General features: G+C 38.3%; 1 long non-coding RNA gene across 1 annotated transcript in view; it reads left to right on the top strand.

Annotated features, from left to right (window-relative positions):
- LOC110351584 (uncharacterized) overlaps positions 1 to 14,826 on the top strand; it is a 31,746-nt gene extending 16,920 nt beyond the window's left edge. The window contains exons 4-5 of the long non-coding RNA XR_005261659.2: positions 11,644 to 11,775; positions 12,678 to 14,826. This is a non-coding gene — a long non-coding RNA (uncharacterized lncRNA). The remainder of the gene's footprint in view (positions 1 to 11,643; positions 11,776 to 12,677) is intronic.
- Positions 14,827 to 18,554: the final 3,728 nt, after the last annotated feature.

The raw sequence follows: 18,554 nt of genomic DNA, 5'->3' as shown, positions 1-18,554 counted from the left end.
GGTTAGCTGAAGACCAGAAAATCAAATATAAGTCAGTATATTGTTATGTTTCACCCTTCAGAATCAATTATTTTTATTTCTTCTGCATTTCAACAGTCTTTTTAAGGGTAAAATAACATCCAGAATGGAATGAAATCAAAGATTTCTTTTCAGCTATCATTTTCCTTTGGAATAAAAATTCATGTAATCCATCATCCAGAGAACTACTGAAATAAAATCACCAATAGTCTGTCAACCCTACTAAGAAAGTCCCATTGTCTTTCTGTTTTCTTGTACTTTACAAGAGAAGATCTGAGTATTTCATGTTGATAGCTTGATTGGCTGCACTGGGACTCTTTAAAAATACTAAAAAAATCAACAGTCTGGTACAAATCAAACACAGGCCTCTATCAATCATGTGCTTGGAGTATTATCTGAGGTTTTTACCCAGAAAGATGTCATTAAAAGTTGCAGAAATTAATTGGTGCCATTGGCTGTAATGGCCTTTCCTGACACAGTTTCTCAAATGTAAAGAAAATTATGGATAAGGCAAATTCCTCATGGGATTTTTATAGATGTCTGCTTTGTTCTGTTATTGTTTATTGCAAATGTTATTACTGTGATCTATTGCCCCATCATGCTTTGTCTGTAATGCTTATGCCATTTTGCAGCCCTCAACAACTGAGGGCTTCCGTCACTGACCAAGAGAGCATTTATTTTTAAATTCTATGTTTTATATATTCCTGTAGCAATCTCTAGGTGTTAATTCTGTATGTTTAAAATTTCATACTCAAACAGATCTTGTTATTTGGTTGATTGATTAAATGTTGCCAACAATCTTCCTAGCACAATTGTGAACCTTTTCTCACAATGTACATCTTCTACAGTTGGTTTAATTGCTGTACAAAGCAACATTATTTCAGTTGATGTATTCTGAATATCTATGAAATATGTTTGTTACAAGGCTATTTTCACTCTCTTCATTTTATAATTTACTAATTATAAGATTAACATCTTAACTACAGGTTAGATTATCCTGAGAGCTGATCTTCAAGAAAGGTAAAACTTCTAGGAACAGAAAACTGTAAAAATTTAGCCTATGTCTTGCAGCAGTGCAAATATAGCAGTAAATGAATCCAGAATTTTTGATTTGAAATTCACAAAAGGTTTCATATTTCGTATCAGAAAGTCTTCAACCCCTGAATTGGATCATGCCATTATATAACACTGCATTTTTCATTCTGGGGCTTGAAAGACCCATTTAAATTTGGGAGCATAAGTTTTGCTTTATAAAAACTTATGTGAATTAAACTTTAAAGCATACTTTCTTCATTAAGCATCCTCAGAATATTCTGTGTGTAATTTATTGGACCTTTACGTTAACTTGTTCACAGTGTTTTCTGAAGAATGACATAAATTGAGTATGAAATGCTCTGACCATGTAACCAAAACCCAACAGATTCAGGGAAAGAGGAATACCTACTGCTATATTCTAATTTCACCTGTGTAAGAGTGTTGTTTCTGTTTGTTTGTTTGTTTGTTTCCCTAATCTGGGTTTCAGGCTCATCATACACAAATGTACTTGAAGTAACATAAAAGGATCAGAGTTTCTTACCATCTGCCCAGTCCTTGATCACTGAAAGAGTGATGTTTAGCCTGTTGTCTTCCAGTATTAATCTGCTCTTGTGGTGTACATTAGTAGCCTCTCTTCTGCCTTTCTATTTTAACTTTGCGTCTGGTGGTGTAGTGACATTACTTTATCTAGTTCTAACTTCAGCATATGGCTTTTGAATGCACATTTTCTCTTTGTGACTGTTGGTTTGTTTTTGTTTGGATAGCTTCAGAGCTGTGTTTCATTATTTGAATTGATTATCCTGTGCTAAAGTTGTAAATCCTTTCAGAGCCTCAGCAAGGGTTCACTGAAAATGGGAACAATGGGCTGCATGGCTCCAGAGATCAGGAATAAAGTGCTTTTCTTCTGCACAGCTTTTTGTGGTGCATGTTTCCTCATAACTGATAGCTTTACCGTAAGGTAGGCCTTTGATGCTTATTTTATGCAGCATTGCAGTTGCATCGTTTTTCTAAAGTCAGGCATAGCCATCGTGAAAATGTGGCTATTGTCATGTACACTTTTGTTGTGAGTCTCAGGAAAAAAAGTGGTCTTCATTTTAAAAGTTTAAGAGGCCTAACGTGGCCTCTGTCATGAGGGTAGTCCTTGCCAGGCAGCGTTGTTGAGCTGGAGAGGCTGACAAGTCCCATCCTGAGGATCTCTCTGATCAGTGGGAAAGGAATGTCCCTACCCTTTGCTGGTGATTTCCAAGACTACTGCTCTGCCACCTTCCTTTCTTCATGTTTATGGTTTCATTCCCAGCTCTCTGTTACGGGCTGGATGTCCCATACCCTTTAATGACCCTTCTTGGGACTAGTAGGGAACCACGGCTGTATGTCTGGTGTGACATTGGGTCTTAGGGACACTCTGTCAGAGTGGCACAAATCTAAGCTGGAGCTCCCAGTGACACTGTTCCTGTTGGAACTACTGGCCATGCATGTTGCTTTTAGGACATCCCTGCAGAGAGCAGGGCTGCTTTGCCATCTGCACTGCAGGACAGACCATGCTCCCACCCAGTTTGGGTGTCTTGGCAGAAGGACTCCTGTCCTGCCCTGTCACAGGTCATGTACTTCCAAAACACGTTCTTGATTGAGAAGTGAGGCGGAAAAAGGAAAAGATGTCCCTGCATTGCTTGAGTCATTTAAGTCCTGTGTTTCTTTCTCAGGGCTCAGCTACCACATAACTTGATGAGTGTTTGTGTTTGCTGTTCCACACAGGCAAGTATGGAACAATCCACCTGCTGGAGATTGCTTGCCATTAAAGCAGTTAGCACACATGTATTTCTGCAGCACCTGGGACTTAAACCAGTGCTTAAGGCATGCTGAGATCCTGCCTCCCTTTGTCTGAGCATCTGTGAGCTCCATATAGTTTTCCAGGTGCTCATTATAAATATGCTGATGCCATTCTGTGAAGGTGTGACATAGACGTCGGGTGATATGGCATATATTTGGCACTTGCAGGAAAAGCTGGAAGTGCTCATAGGCAGGCACATTTTTAAAGCCAACTGTTCATCATATGATTTAGATTACCCATTATTTTACAAAGTTGAAGTCTCTTACCAAGCAGATCACGAAAAAGCTATGTTTGCCAGACTGTTTTCAACACCCTATTCAACTCCCTGTAATTCACGCCTAGAAAGCTAAAATGACATGTCTGAGGTCTCATAACCACTGTGTGTCCTTGTTTGTACTGAAAAGAGAGACTGGGATGTAAGTCAAGTCCCTTGCTTGTATTTGTTTAAATTCATAGGAAGAGAGACCCTTGGACAGTGTTCTATTTTTATTATCTCACTTAGATACACTTATACATATGCACTTAGAAGCAAGACATTAGAAAGGTCCTGGGTGCCCATGCTAACCACCTATATCTGGCACCCTCCCTTGGCTGCCAGCTCCCATATTAAGACCTTGAGCTGATGTGAGGGGCACCACCAAGGAGGGTGGGCAGTCATTTCTTCCACACATTATCCTCCCTGCACTTCACAGGCTAATGGAACAGGCTGCTCTCACCCACATCTGATTTCCACCAAGGGCTGGTCAAATGATACCAGACAGATGCAAGGACATCAGCTTGCCAGATTTCAACCCCTTGCTCTGCTTTGCACAAGTTTGCAGTAGCAGCAACCAACAGGTCTCAGAGTGGTATTTTCAATCTGGGCAGTGTAGCACAGGCTAATTATGCTCTCTATATTGCTTTTCTGACCACCACCATCCTTACAAAGAAGAGCTGTCAGACTGCCAAAGTGCTTTGGGAATGGAGTTAAGTTCTCTTGGAGGATATAATTCTGGTTTATGGAACCCAATCTGTTGACAAAGTAACTAGAGAGAAACTATTTTTTCTGGTCATCCATGTAGTCAGGCTACAAGCCTCTTTGTGAAGATCCTATAACATACAGGAAAAAAACAAACAAACAAACAAACCAAAACAAACAAACAAAAACCTACTGTGCTTCTAGTAATGAAGAAGAGATATGAAGAGGACCTTCTGATTTCTCACTGTGTAATTATGATGCCCCCAGAGGTACAGAAACAGTACATAAGAGCGTTGTGTGGTCCGTTTAAAGCCCTAGAACAAGAGAATGCAGACCTGGCCAGCACTTTTTCAGAAATGAGCATGTGCTGGATCCTTAATTTGTGTGAATTGGCACAGCTGTGACTAGCTCTAGTAAGGAACTGAAACGATTTAAAACAATTGAGAGTCTGGTTCCCTAAGCAGAGCAATGAGAAATGTAGGACAGCTAAAAAGAGACACAGACCATTAAAAGCATATAATGATAGTACAGGCTTTATACACACACACACACACACACACACATATATGCACACACATTAAGTTTGTCTTTAATCTTTAAAGTTTTAATTTTTGCTGTCTGAGTCAGAACATGATGAATTTTTGATATATTTTCAAAGGTCAGGCCCAAAGCCATGCTCCTTTAGAGGCCTTATGACTATTTGTGCTTTTTTTTGATGTTTGTACCATCATCCAGACCTGATAAGTAGATGAATGACCATGATAAATGTGCATAATGAGAAAGTGATAAGAATTCCAGCATCTGACATGAGTTATGTCTCTCTTGTCCAGAAATAGAGATGCTCTACTTTTATCTTTACTTTCTAATTTCTTAATTAGAAAGAAAGCATATTTTCCACCCAGTGCATATGTATTTGGCAAGCATGTTGTCTAATAACAAGACATCTCAGCCAATGACCTTATTATAGATACTGCTGTAATTTTATGTTTAAAAATGTCTCTCCTCCCTGTAGAGAATGAGCCACAGGACAAAGCTTTATGCAGTGATACATAACAAAAATTGCTAGACATAAAATCTGATGGGATCCTGATGATTTGAAGAAAAAGAAAAAAAAGAAAGAAATTAAAAAAAAAAAAACGAAAGAAAGAAAATAAAAATAATAAAAAAAAAGGGGGGGGGGGGGGGAGTGTTAGGGCCCAATCCCAAAAGCTTTTGAAAATACATGCTCATTTACTCACATATATGGTCTGATTCAAGTTGCTGGGATTAGTTATATGACTAATGACACACACATGTATTTAGAAAACCTAGCTATGCAGATCAGATTTTAATCTCAGATGCCCAGAAAGTCTGGATCCTGAAAGCCTTATATGGTCAAAATTCCCTTTAATGAGATTTCTCCCATTGATAACACTCTGGCTTTAGAGAGGCAACAAAATCAGAGCCATTAAAATATTTTTCTTAAATGAGCCACTGCATGTTGCTGGAGAATTAGAGCTGTGGATTCTTTTAGCAGAGTCTGTATCCAGGAACCTTAGTTTCCCAGAAATAAAATGAATGGTCTGAATTAATTTATAGCAGGGATGCTTTTAATCCAGTGATAGTTCATAGACTTATGTCTCTGCTCTGCAAAGATTGACACACTTGCATGCTTTTTTTGTGACATGTATTTCAGCTGGAAAAAAAAAAATACATTTGTGGAAGCATGGCTTAATGGATTGAACCTACTTCTCTCCTAGTGAGTGGCAAAACTGTTCACTTGAGTGAGAGGAAGATAAGATTAACCGCAATAAAGCTATACTAAGTTAAGAAATTCTGCATGCTGAAAGCTGCAAAACTGTATTGGCTTCAAAGGCACAGAAAGAGAAACTCAGTCATCTCTTTTGATTAACTACTGCACAATTTCTGTAATACGGTATTTTATTCTGACATTTAATTATTTGCATCACTTTACTGTAATAACACCAGATTACTTGTGCTTAAAAGCTATCATGAACTGGTAAAAGCAACTATCCCAGGTGGCTCTAATAGTATGTTGTGCATTACTTTTTTGTTTGTTTGCATAAAAATGCAAAGTTTATAAACATTGCCAATACAATGTGTAGCAAGCAAGAGAGAAACATTTTGTGGAGGATGTTTATTTAGATTTTCTTGGTTTCCTTTCAAGCTAAGATTTGTTTACTAGAGGCATTACAATTTAGTGAGACAAATTAGGCTAAACTTTTTATCTCTGGTGGTTTGCACATGCACTGATTGAACTAGTATTTCTTCTAAAGATTGCCTAGGAAGATAAATGAACAAGAGGAGCAATTAGAGTAAGGAAAAACTAAAGATTGGCTGACATGATTTAAGTTTACCGCTAAGGCAGTTTGTCATTTTGTCTCTATAATCTCTATCAGAATTGACTAAAACCGTAAACATAAATCATTATACTAATTTATTTCAACACACTGTGGTCTGGGAGAAGAAGATTTCATTTTTTTTCACAGACTTTGGGGGATTCAAGCATTTGCAGAACTTTTTTTTTAATATAGTAAAAAAAAAAAAATAGCCTAAAGAATCATTGATTAGTATTTCAGCTTCTTTAAAATCTAATTTTTTTGGTGGTAAGCCAAGAAATGCCCTATTACTGTTGCTAAAATAGCTATTAAGAATTCAGAATAAATGGGCATGGGTTTGATTTTTTAAGTGACTATATAAAGCTTAATGCATGACAAAATGTAATGCAAGGCCATCAGTTAATACTTCACACTAGACCAGTTAATAAGCAACCTTCTCTCCTGAGATGCATCAGAACAAAGTCTGTGGGTTGGTGGGATACCTTTGTGGGAGAGAAACCAGTAGATATCTGAGGACATCCTGCAGTATAAATCTCCATTGGCTGTCACTAGGCCTGTTATAGACTCTCCAAAAATAGAGCTCTGTATATCTTCATTAGGAACTGTACTAACAACACTGCCTGCCTGCATTTTATTCAGAAGCTACAGCAGAGCAAGGATTATATTATGTTGTTCTCGTCAAGTGAAATATTCCTTATCAGGGATTTAAGGGGATGATCTTCCAATGCCATTGACACATCTAAGCGCTGACCTCTCTGGTTGAGAATGGTCCATTTGACTCTTTGGAGCTCCTTGCAGATGCCCATGGCAGTAGGACTGCCACCTGCATTGTTCCCCCAAAAGAAGATGTCGAGAGATTTAGCTTCCCCCATGCCTGCACTCCTTCAGACCTCTGAGAGCATCGCCTAATTTCACTGCCCACCAACCATACAAAACCAAAACAAATCAAGATCAGTTCTGGTACCTAGATCCAATAAAGGAAGGAGGTAGAGGCTACCTCATGGTCTGGGAGGGCAGTTAAATCAGGTTAACTAAGTTGCAAATATTCAGAGTATGTTTCTAAACATGGGCCAGGGGTGATGTTTCCTACAGAAACCTTACTTAACAATAGGTAGTTCAGTAATCACTGGAGCTGGAAGAGGCTGGTTTCCTGTGGATTTGTGCTTCCTGGCTAACTTGCTTCATAGCCAAGAATGTCTGGCACAGCCATGTCTTCTGTCAGATTATCTATAGATCCTGTGCTCATCCTTGGCAATTATTTTCATGAAACCTTATGGAGTTTCACTCTCTCTTGGACCATTTCACCTCCTACAGCTCCATGTAATCAAGAGTTCAAATGATATTATGACAGACAAACAAATGGGGTTATATACAGACAAATATTACACATACCTAGAGGGCATGATTGCACAAGCCATAGGCAATTTTACTAAACCAGGATCCATCAGTATTTTCAAGCAGAAAGTTTCAGGGTTTTCAGTTTAGCTTGCCTTGATAAAAGTTTCAGTTATCAGTCTGTGTCTGTACTCAGTTTAATTTACACTAAATTCAGCACAACAAAAATATGGCAAAAGAGTATATCTTTACTATACTGCTGCTTAACCTAATGCACACACCACAGATATGCACATTTCATTGAGAAATGTGTATAGGATTTAATATTCCATTGGTTTCAGAGGCACATCCATTGCAGGTGGCAGTTCAGAAAGGGAACTTTCCTATGAGGCAAATTGATCCTCCGTAGTCCCTGCAAAACCCTGAAGCAGCCAAAGGGGTAGGGTGTAAGCAGTGGGATAAACTCTGCTATCTTTATTTTCCTTTCCTTCCATTTCATGAGTTTCTTCCCTTTTTCACTGGAATGTATATGTTACTGAAATCCCACTCTTTTTTGATTTTATATCTAGAACAGAGCTTTTACCAATTAAGTTTTGTCTTTCTTTCCTTCTTTCTTTCTTTCTTTCTTTCTTTCTTTCTTTCTTTCTTTCTTTCTTTCTTTCTTTCTTTCTTTCTTTCTTTCTTTCTTTCTTTCTTTCTTTCTTTCTTTCTTTCTTTCTTTCTTTCTTTCTTTCTTTCTTTCTTTCTTTCTTTCTTTCTTTCTTTCTTTCTTTCTTTCTTTCTTTCTTTCTTTCTTTCTTTCTTTCTTTCTTTCTTTTTAAAGTGGCTCTCAACAGCCAAATTCCCACAGAAGACAATAGAACCACAGGGACCATTGCTTATTTTCAACTTGATTTCCTGTGGTACTTTTTAAAAAACTTGCTGCAAAATATGTTAGCTGAGCTTTTCATCTGTATTTTTTTTTTCTCTTCTGTGATGGCTGTTAGATCTGGAACATTAATTTCCATAATTAATGGTAATGTGTGGGAACAAGAAAATGCTGATGCCCAGAAACGCTAAAGACTTCTAAGCTTCTTTGAAACTTTGTTCTAAAGTCAAGATAAGCATTAGTAATGTAATGAACCAAGATTAGCAGCACTGCTGGCTTGGCCCTAAAGCAAAAAGTGCATTTTCAAGGAAAAAATATTTCAGTGCTCTCTATACCAGCAGGCCAAAGAAGGCAGGCTGAATGAAAGCCAGAAAAATTCCTGCTCTGTTGAAAACTCTGGAAGGAAAGAAAGAGACTAAAAGTGACAAGTCTTCTGCCTGCTTGGGAAAGACATTGCATGTTGAGAAAACGCTCATCCCAGCTTTGAACTCCAGAGGGCAATAGTCCACAGCACGACCGGTATGCAAGTGTCTACTGGAAAAAGTAAAAAAAAAAAAAAAAAAGCATCTTTCACGATACTACCAGCAGAATTGGGGTCATACCAACACTCACATGATAAGGATTGCCAGAACCACAACTGGTAACAGAATGTGGGACTAATAGGAAAAGAGAGTTCACTTGGCTCTTAAAACTATCAAAGAGAAGTTCAGTAGCACACTGCAGGAAAAGCAGGGCTTTATTACATAGGGGGGTGGAAGACAAGTTGTAGGAGCTTGTCAGAAAGGTCATGTAATTAGGATAAGTCCTTGTGTGTGCTTATTAACAGCTTTAATCCAAACAATACAATGTATAAAAAAGTATGATTATTTATTCTGATTATACATATAAAGTCACATTTTTCACATTGTTAACGGTAAATTCATATAGCACAGGGCTTAAAACTGCCATGCTTGCCTGTAACTAAATCCAGAATCTGTTCTATCACTGCCTTCGTACTGAAAGCACTACATTTGCCTGTTTTAGATACCTGAGGGTCACATTTCCTTCTGCAGAGATAACCTCTTGGGGCAGCTGCATTCCACTCTACCCAGGAAGTTACCATGCAGTGAAGCTAAGGAGGATTTTGTTTCCTTCTTATTCCTTCTGACTGAGAACAAAGTTTAGAATGGAAGTATGCACACAATACAACGTGACACTGAGTGAGGTGATCCTATCCAGTATAGAAGTAAAACCCAAATCTGCATTTAACTCTTTGAGTTCAATGTGAGTTTAAAATAGGAGTGGCAATTGTGAAAGCTCCAGTACATGAGGTCACGAGTCAGGCAGAAAGGCTCATAAGAAAACTGTGATACTGTACTCAACTTTACAGGTTGGTAAACAGCTCATAGCTAACAGAAAACAAGTGATCAAAGCAACTTAATCTTACAAGGTTCAGTACATTTCCTCAGTAACTGAGCTTGTGGAAAAGATAAAACAGAGCTTCCTGGAGTCCAATTAAAAAAAAAATGATACACTCTAACATGGAAAATTATCATTTAAGGTAGAGATTAATATAAGAATTGTGAAGCTTGTAGGTAACAGGATAAAAATGAGGTTCTTTTGAATATGAGGTTAAATACCTGTTACGATGTTACAAAGTGTTTGAGTGGGCAGTTATGTACTCAGCAATCTTTGCACAAAAAGTGCAGAAGTGCATTTATGACAATTGTCTCAGGTGCAGAGTGAAGAAAAGCTGTCAATAGAAGGGGTTCCAAGTGTCCTAAAGGAGTAGCCAAACAAGCATGATGTTACAGTATCAGAACCAAAACGGACTTAATCATAAAAAGTGCTAGATTAATAGCATAGGCACTGGTAAAAATCTCCGCTTTGAGTGACCAGCTTTGTACTTGAAAATGAGAGAGGGAGGGGAAGAGCAGCAATCATTGATCACAATATAGTCCTCAATCATGTATGAGAAGGCAAACAAATGATGATATAATAAACCAGAAATACTGTAAAACACTGACAAAGACTTGCTGAGACTGCATGGGGATGTATGGAACATAACATTTTAGTGCCTGTTAAACATAAAAAAAGTCTGCAGGTGTTGAGAAAGATGTTCAGGGACAACAAATATATTACAAGGTCATTTCCCTCTACCTGTGTTACTTCTATGTGTACTCAAGGTAAAGAGTGTTCTTGTTCTCTAAGAGGACAGTTCCTTATATGTGGATTTGTAATTGTTGTAAATCTTGTAACTCGCTTCCTGTTCTTTCACTGTCACCCTGACCCTCAATGATCTTGTTTGGAGAGGTCTTTCAGAGCTCTTTTCCAATGGTGTCTTCTTTCTGAAAGTGGAAATTCAGTGTCCTTGGCATCTGCCAGAATGTTTCTTGTGCTGTTTCTAACTTTGGAGTCTAAAATATTTCCTGTGTATCAGGTAAATATGAGTGATATCAACAACCTCAAATTTAAATTAAGGTTCTGCACTTATTTAAGAAGAAGATTTCAGGTTAAGACTAGGTGTGATGCTGAAATCTTTGGATCAAAACAAAGACAGGCCAATTAAGAAAGTTACATGAAAAATACATTAATCCACTACCTATAGTATGACCAGTGGTGTGGGGGGTGTGTGTGTGTGTGTGTGTGTGTGTGTGTGCGTGTGTGTATTTGCAGTGCAAGAAAAAGACATTCATTAGATTTCAAATCCTGTATTGGGTAGGAAAGGAAAAAAATTGCATTGAAAGAGAAGCTTACATGGGGAAGTCTTTGCCTCACAGAGCATCTCACTATTAACATTAAAAAAATTCAAAACATTGAAATAGCTCTTCAACATTACTCAAATATGCAGCTAAGGCTGCCATGTGTGAATGTTATACCAAGAATTTCCATTACTACTGTTGTATATTAATCTTAATTTATGTGAAAACAATAGCTTCATTCCTAGCATAAACTTCATCTGTATTAAAAGCATATTGTACCTTACAGTGACAAAAAAGTGCTGTAACACTGTAACATGAGTTTATATACACTAATTCTGTGGTTTTTTTTTCCACCCTCACCTTTCCACTTCTCTCCATTTCATGTACTTGCTTTCCAGGACACACACTAACTAGATTAAGTACATTATGGGATGAAACAATTAAGTTTTAGTTATAAATATATTGCATGCTGTTTTTTTCTTGAAGCATAGTTTTATTCCCTGTATATTTAAATCACGACCTCCTAAATTTGTATCCAGCCTTTCTGACCTTTTGTGTCTGTGTCTGCCTGATGCTCTTAGAGTGCTGACAGCAGGCTGCAATGCTACCCTACACCTAGTTTTGTGAAGAGTGGATGCATCCACTGAGAGAGCATGTCCTGTATCCAATCTGGCCACAGATTTGCTGGATCTCCGACACTTAAAAAAGCCCCGGTAAGTTCATTTCTACTGTGTTTCCACAAAGGGTCAAAGTAAAAGGATTGCAAAAAGTAATAAGGGGCTCTGTTCTGAGGTGTTCAAACCTTCTCAAACCAAAGCCAGCTCCAAGCTGTGTGTAATTCATTGTATTTGTTTTTATAGGGATATCTTACTGAGGTATTGTGTACACAAGTCCATAACACTCAAGTATATTTTATTCAAATGCATCTTTCAAAAGGAGAGAAAAGGTGTGATGGACGAAATGTATGATTGCTAACAAGAGCTCACACAACTTTCAAAATGCGATGTGGCAGGCATCTCTTCACACACTGGGCAAATGGCACACGGTACCAGGAGACATTAGGTTTTTAAAAGTGAAGTTAAACTGATAAATTAGACCTCATTTATTGAACAGCAGTTACAGCCAATTGCCCAGGGAGTCATTTGACACCTTTGAAGACCCTGCTAACTTAATTGGTGATAGTTTGGGGGCTGAAGGAAACATTTAAGCCTGTAGCAGCAGGACACCGTGCAGCATGAAAATGGAGAAGACAGGCATTCTCACTGACAAGGGGAGTCATATATAGATTTTTGTGTCCATTGTTTTCGCTTATTTGTGTGTGTGCTTTACTCAGTCAATCAAATATAATTGACACCACTGGGTTCTGTTGTTTTGTGGATGACAGGAGCTAATGCAAGGGAAAAAAGCTGGAAGTAAACTTCCCCCTGAAAGGCTGTGTAAAGGTTTTTCCACCGGGCTTGTGACATTTTTTGCTCAATTGTATTAATTGATGTAGTGACAAGGCAGTTGGAAAGATGATGGATACTGATCACTACACTTTTCTTTTCTTTTTTTCTTTTTCTTTTTTTTTTCTTTCCTTTTCCTTTTTTTTTTTTTTTTTTTTTTTTTTTTTTAGGTATTTGGGCATTAACATAAACTCTGCTTTGTGTAAGCAGTAAGAATGCAGACAGTGAAAGTCTAAGGTGAAGGTTTAAGCACCTGCAGACTGAATTTATGGGACTCCACAGTCACAACTGGACAAGAGGTTGTCTTGGGACATACTTTTAGTTATGATACCCACGTTCCCACCCCTTTTCTGTTCATTTTTTTTCCCTGTTGTTGCAGCTCCCTAGATGTTTCAGATATTTGCACCAGCTCAAAGAAAATTTCCTGATGTTTTCCTGGATTTCCCTGTATCCTCAAATTCAGGTTGGAATCTTGATTGCATGATGAAGAAGGAAAAGAGATCTTGGTTCCTATCCACAGTTAGTTAGTCAGTTGGCTCTCTCCCAGCTCTGCAAAGGACAAGTATGTGTGATGCCTGATTCAGGGCATAATATAGTAACTACCACATGCATTCCAGTGAGGATGCAGACAGAAATCATACACAAATTTATTATTCTGCCTCACGGTTTTCCATAGAGGACGCTACAACACAACACATTCCCAGCACAAAGGAAATGTCCCCATGTACATCTGACTAAGTCCAGAGACATTGGGAATATGGCAACACAAGTGTAGCTTTGCATATAGATGCCAGATCTGGGCTAATACAGACATCAATCAGTTGGTTTCCTAAAGGGTGTCATCTCTGGAGTTTGCTCAGTATGTAAATTTTTTAATCATAATCTTAGTGGGTTTTTTTGTTGTTGTTTTGTTTTGTTTTGTTTTTCTGAAAAGACACCAACATCAATTCCTTGCTTGTGGACTTTCATTAAATTGGGGTGGCTAAAAAGGGGGGTTTGTAACAGTCTAGACTACTAAAGGAGAAAGTCTGAGTCCTCGACACAAAAAAAGAAAGTACACCTGTGAATCAACATTAGGGGGAGCATAGGTATTGTCTATGAACACACAGATTAAGTGAATATTGAACCGGTCATATTCTTCCATTTAGTCCTTGTCTATAGTCATGGTTCCTAGCTTGGGATGATTAATGCATTCCATGCATTAATCTCCTAATTAGAAACCTCCCTTTAAGTGTCCTGCCTTCTTCTGCTGGATACTATTACCTATCATCAGCTTAAGACCTGCAGATAAGAGGGGATATTGTCAAAGAAAACTCTCTCTAGAAACCTCATCCAGATACATAGTTTTGTTAAGAAAATTCAGGCAAATTCAGGAAAATCAAGGCATATTTTTTTTCAAAAAGAAATGTACCCATGGGTGACACTATGCCATAAGTATTTTCTTAAGCAACTTGAAAGAATTGTGCCTACAATTTAGGTGATCTGAAATCACTTTCTCCTGCTCCACTGACATTGCATATGATGGTGGCAATTTAGGATGAAAGTCACAAAAGAACATCTTGCTCCTTCTAGAAATCCTCAGTATAAAACAAAACACTCTTTTCATTCCCACAAGGCAAATAAAAAGATACACTTTCACAAAAACAAACAAACAAACAAAAACTGGCTATGTTTTGGTGCAAGTTAACCAGAAAGAAATATGTGGAAGGAAGAGACTCAGCTCCATCCTTCTTGTTGAGCTAGGAGGCGTCTCTTGCAGCCAGGCCTGTAGCTGGGTAAATTTCCTTTTGTCAGATTTCTAAGTCTGTTCTTTTCACACAGTGCACCTTGGTGGTACAGTGCCTCACAAGAAATGGTACCTGGTTCACTGCCCTCTTCTCTCTGACATGGGACACAGTTTTGAACTTGGTCTCAGGGAAGCATCATGACCCCAGGGCTGGGGGATGCCAGAGGAAGGTCCTTGTATGTTCTCATGTTGGAGCTGTTTCAGGAGTGGATCTGGCCAGTGTCAAGCCTGGCTTCTGCTGTTGGTGGCTGTGGGAAGTAATTCTCTTTACTAAGCGGTGAGAAGTTTAGTGCCAGGACTTGTCTAATAGTGCAGGTACTTAAGGGTTTTATGGTGGACACATGAGAGTCTGGATACTCTGTCTTTTTGTATCTGAAGACAGCAAAATTATTTTTCCTGTATAGTCATAAATCCCCAGGGAAAGTGTGAAAAGGGGGAAATCATTGTTACCCTCTGATTTCAGGCTTCCCAGACCTTTTCCTTTGGACTTTTTGGTGCACCTGATAAGTATCTCTGACTTGTGTGCCTGGTGATGTGCCCAGTGTGTAACGTGTAATGTGTGAAACAATCAGGTCTCCTGAAAGGCCAGATATCTTTGGGTGGGAGGTGGGGGGGGGAAATGTGGTAAGGCTATAAAATGGGGCCAAGGGATACCTGAACTCCTTCAGCTCCCCAGCACATCCTGCACTCTACCCAAAGGATATCAGGCACCCCTCCAAACCTCATAGCCAAGTGGACAGTGAGCATCACAGGGATCAGAGATGTCTCCCAGTGGCTGCTGAAATCACTGAGTGTTCTCTACATACAAGAAAATACTGGGATATAGACTTAAGCTTAGAGGCTCACAGAAGGAAAAGTGTCACGTTTGTGAGAAAGAAATTTTCTTGCCCTTGTAGAAACTCACAAATTATAAGGAAACCAAACCTCAGCATCTTGAATCAAGACATGAAACTTAAAATGTTAACCTGACAAAGAAAGAAACTGCTTTGAGACTTTTAAATTTTATGCCAAAAGACTATTTAACTTGTCTTCCATATTCAGCTGTAGTATGATGTGGAGAACATGATTTTCCTAGAACAATATACCCACTACACAGAGGAATCAAATCTAGAATTCAGTTCTTCCGGAGCTAACGTACAGCACTGTTCTCTGAAACATACTGTTACCACAAGCTGCTGATTCTACCAGGGAATCAGCACATCACTTGTATTAGCAAATAAGCAGAGAGCTTTTAAAATGCATAAATAGAACCAAGCATTTTCTGCTGCCAGAAAAAGCAACACACATCTGAAAATGGGGATTTCTTGCACAAGTAATGAAACAGGTAATGCTTTCTGTTACATCCCCTTTGAGGTCCAGCAGTACAGGTCTCTAAAGCTAACGACCTATACAGAAAATATAATTTGGACATCCACAGGTGAAATGGAGCATACAACTTCATTTTTTTCCCCTTTAAACCCACTACTGGTATCACCCTGGCACTGACCTTACTAATGCCATCATCTTCCAAAATTTCATCATAAATATTCCAGGTTATGTGTCTGTCATGTGTCTGTGTCAAGAGCATGGCCTGGCATCACTGAAAAAATTTGTCGGTGGATATTTTGGTTGATTTCTAACAGGAGAGTTTTGTTCCACACAGCCCTTGTATGAGCAGAGAAAGCAAGCTATTTTCAGACTTTCCTGAAACTGAAATAGCTTCATGTTAGTACAAACAGTGTGAAACAAATGTACAGACACTCCCCCCTGCAGATGTTTTTAATTTTCTGGTTAAATCTCTCAATGTAATTATGACAGTGTGGGAAACTTTGGCAACAGTGGGTGAGTTTGTAGTTAACATCCTTTCTGTGCTTCATTATGAATTTGGAAATACTCCTCTGTGATGGGAAGATAAAATCCAGTATAGCCTGGGAGTTGTAGATCTGGAATCAGCTCTCTCTCCATAGTGAAATGAGTATTGTTTTCAAACAAAACCAAGAAATTTGAAGGTGAGTAGTAGTATTTCTTGTTGAGGCTATGGACATCCTAAATTAAACTTCATGATTTTTTTTTTCAGTTATTCTTTTCTTGTCTGCATGGCAATTACTTACGTCCTCAAGATAAACAACAATGGAAATCCCAATGCAAATTGAAAAAAATAAATAATGGAATGAAGACTGAATTCATTCAAAGTAAAATGTTTCCCAAAGTATTCCATAATCAATCATCTGTGGGAACAGTGATGCCTTTAGTAAAGATCACTAATGCATGATACAGCTCATCATTCAATTTACCATCCATCTGTTGAAAGAAATCCATGCATGGTTAATTATTATTCTTCCTGAAGTATACTGAATGCTTTGCAGAAGACATAGACAAACATGACTTCTATCCAAGTGGCTTACAGTCTATGCTTCAGCTGTACCACAGTAAATGTGATGAAAATAAAGACAGCTATGGGTGTAACCCAGTATAAAAATACAAATGTGTGAATCTTCACTGTAGAATTGAGATATTGTATTATTTTCTTCCAAAGTGCAGTCTCATAGTAATGTTGGTCCCTTCATACGAAGTCCTAATATGTATTCTTTTCAGAAGCATATTGAATACTGATCAAGCATTTTTTATTTTCATTCTGTAAATTCTCTGACAGTATCCTTTGGATGTTTATAATACCTATGTCATAACAACATGCAGATGATTTATGTGTATGTTAGATAACATGTTAGATAACTACAAGTCTATCTACAATTGTATTTCAATGCTGCTTTACCTATATGTATATGCAAGTGTATGCTTGTTATTTGGGCACGTTTTACACAAGCAGAAAAGCTAGAGTTATTTTTTAGAGAAACCTGATGTTTCTGATGTGGCATGTTCAGAGACAGCTCTTCCATGCACAGACATGCACCAAATCCAAGTGCACATGCCAAGTCAACTCACGGCAGTTTGTGCTACTCTTTTCAGGTCTCTGATAGGTAATTTTGTCTTAAGATACACTAGGATCCTGACTCATGCATAGTGAAATCATGGATGCACAGCAAGTGGAGGGCTTATGTCAAGACAGGGAAGAATGAAGCAGCTGTACCTTCGGTGTCCTTCAGATCATTAGTGCCTGGTGGATTATCTCAACCACCACAGCAATGCTTCTTCAGTTTCGCACGGCTGAATGTGGTCCTAGAGGTAACTTTCTTGCATCAAATAGTGTGGGACCTTGTTTTTTAAACACCTTCATTACTGAGATGCCTCTGTAATTAGGCTTATCTAATAGAGTTTATCAGGAAGTAGTGTCCTTTTCTTCTTTGCAATTAGCATCTTAATTCCTCACATTAACTCGATATTTTAATAAGGCTTCAAAAGATCTCAGTATGGAGAGTGCATCAACGAAGTAAGCAACATTTTAACAAGTAGCATGTACAAAACATTTTGTGCATGTGGAGCCCATTACGTGTATGCATTACTTTTGATAACATCTTGGATTAATTACTCTGCAAGCAGCATACCTGCAGTATAAAATTCTGTATTTTGACAAATTTAATATCTGCAGCCCATCAGAGCACTTCATTTCCAGTTTTTCACCCAGAGACAAGGCAGGTGCTTGGATGTATATGCAAGTATGTTAGATGGGCCTCAAATTAATGCAAACAGGTGCCAACATTTATTGTAAAATCAGAACATTCTTTAGTAAATAAATAAAAGATTATTTTCTGTACAGATCTCATGACACTTTTGTACTAAACTTAAACTAAAAAAGTCAAGGCTGAACAGTGAAATTTAGTAATGTAGAGAGGGGTCAGGAAATATAGAATGAAGTAGAGCCTCTAAGTGAATTGTCACACTACTGCTTTTGCTGAATGTATGCAAATGGCATATAGGTCTAAACTTTGTGTAATCACAATGTGTATGTGTACACTTGCATTTGCTAAGTAGGATGAATTTTTCAGCTGATTTAAACCAGCATATTGGATCAATGCTGTTAGTGTTTTACATCAGTGGAGAATGCTGCCTGTACTATGCAGCTGGCATGCTAAAATAAAAAGCTAGGTTTTTCTTGAACTTGCTACTAGGCTTGCCACAGTGGGAGGCAGAACTGGTGGACACATCCCATTTAGCAGTTTCATAGGTGAGTGAAAATGTAGTGTACGAGAAATATTTGACACCAGATGTGGTTGGATTCATGTAACAGACACAACATTTGTATGGTTCACTCTAGCTTTGACACCTGCTCTTCACCAACCCAGGGTGATTGTGCCTGCATGTTGGAGTGAAGCTGACGGCATCC

This window comes from Anas platyrhynchos, chromosome Z (assembly GCF_047663525.1).
Source record: "Anas platyrhynchos isolate ZD024472 breed Pekin duck chromosome Z, IASCAAS_PekinDuck_T2T, whole genome shotgun sequence".
Taxonomy (NCBI): domain Eukaryota; kingdom Metazoa; phylum Chordata; class Aves; order Anseriformes; family Anatidae; genus Anas; species Anas platyrhynchos.
The sequence above is the reverse complement of the archived record's forward strand: the minus strand, read 5'-3'. Positions and strand labels throughout refer to the sequence as shown.